The sequence below is a fragment of the Salvelinus alpinus genome, chromosome 22, assembly GCF_045679555.1.
Source record: "Salvelinus alpinus chromosome 22, SLU_Salpinus.1, whole genome shotgun sequence".
NCBI classification, from domain to species: Eukaryota; Metazoa; Chordata; class Actinopteri; order Salmoniformes; family Salmonidae; genus Salvelinus; species Salvelinus alpinus.
In genome coordinates this window covers 10741439-10743476 of record NC_092107.1, presented here as the reverse complement: position 1 = coordinate 10743476, position 2038 = coordinate 10741439, and positions in this window count along the sequence as shown.

Sequence of the window (2038 nt, the reverse complement as noted above, 5' to 3'; positions counted from 1 at the left end):
TCGCTTTCTACTGTCTTGCTTATTTCTGTCGTCTTTATTCTTTGTGGTTGGTTTACCTTCCTTGGTTGAATGCACTGATTCTAAGTTGTCTGCTTAATGACTGAAATGTTGATAAAGGTCCTATGCAATTGTAAAAGATGGTTACAACCCAGTACATGTATGCTTAGTGGAGAAATTAGTTTGAAGATGCCATGCGGAATTAAAACTGCTTCCAGTCATCTGAGGGGGGACAACTTTGCCTGAAAAACTGTCCTATTAAGGAAGCTTTTGTGGAGTCAAGTGAAACTGTCTTGAGTTTGTAGGGTTTCTTTGCCTTGTCGTGACGGCTGGAACACTGACGTGGGGGCTTCAGCAGTCTGTCTGCTGTCGGTCTCTCTGGTCCGATCTCATTGGGCCTGCACTCTCTCACACGGAGAAGCATGCCGTTATTTTAATTACAGACACTTGTGTTGTTCTTGGACCTCCGGTGGCACCAGGTAATTATCCCTAGTCACTTGCGAGGCACACAGACTCCAGACTTTCCACTGCTGCATGGAGGGAGGGAGAGGGCCTGCGGCAGGGAGGGGATGGTGGGGAGAGGGGCTGCTATGGAGTAGTTAAGGAAGTGACAGCTCCTCAGTTTCTAGTTGGAGACTCAAGAATGGTTAACCATACAGGGAATTATCCAGACAAAAGGTCATTTTCTACTCATCATTGATACTATATCCAAATTGTTTGAGTGTACAACCAGTACACATTATTTGACCTCTGTCCCAGTGCTTATGAGGACCACTGTTGATATGCTTCAAGTATTCTGTATCTGGTATGGCTCATCATGGCTTCTGTTTATATTCAAGACGGGTTGTCCAACCTCCCTAAATCCTTTGGGATGTGTCAGTGGATCTGAAACTCCCTTACAAAGGTTAGCTCGTTCCTCTGTCCTCATCCAGTGCACTGCGTTTCAGCCATGGAATACCTTCAGCCATATTCACTCTAATCTCGGGAAACCCCAGACCTAGGGCAACCCGTCTGTCTAGAGAGACTATACTCTGTCTGGTCAGGCCAGACCAATTGGTGTACACTTGAGTCTGCTCACTGGCGTGGGTGTGGGTCCACTCTACACCTCTTCTGAGCATCTTGGTATGATGACAAGTCCTGTGATTCCTCAGAAGAGCCAAACTGACCAAACTCAGATGGAATGTACTATACCTGAAGACACTAGTTTTTTTTGTAAATTAGCCCAGATGAAACTTTGAAAAGAAGTGTATGCTCAGACAGACGGCATGCTCATTTCTAAACCCAGTGTCTTCTACAGACCTCTTCCAGCAATGAGAGGATGTAGCAAACAAACACTGTAGCTTACAGCTCTGTTACCTTTAGGTAGGTTGACCATGATGTGACCTGGGCAGGGAACATTTTTAGGCTCTAATATTATAGGCTATATAACTAGAATAGAGTCCAGAGTTTTCCCTGTGTTAGGTCACTCCAGGCCCTACCTGTAGAAAACATTTAGTCAGACTCAGCATAACATTCTAATGACCAGGTGTTTGCCCTGTAGGGATACTGTGTAGGTTGGGGTTTCACTCCACGGGGTGTTATTAAACTGATAATGGATGTCAACATGACCCCTTTTATAAAGTACAGTCAGAACAATGTTCTCCATCTGAAAGTGTGACTACACCATGTCATCGGGGCAAAAGGTAAAGCAAACTGTACCTCCTAAAGTATGGAAACACACTAGCAGGGCTTCAAGCTGCAGACATCAGGGAATCTAAAGTTTTACACAGCTTGTCATGTTCATTCGGGCACGCAATGGATTAAAAAAAATTTAATTACTTTTTGCAACAAAGTGAAACCTAGTGTTTCTTATTAGTCAAGAACAGGTAGTCTTTTCCTTTTTCAGTCTGTTTTCTTCCGTTTGGTGCCTAATGAACAATACCAAGGTTTAACGAGGCAGATATCACCATCGTCAAGCAAACACTCACCACGTGCAGAGTCACCTTTGACCCAGCAAATATTGACCCACAACTTCTGTCCAAGGTCTTACTCAGTGCAGAGG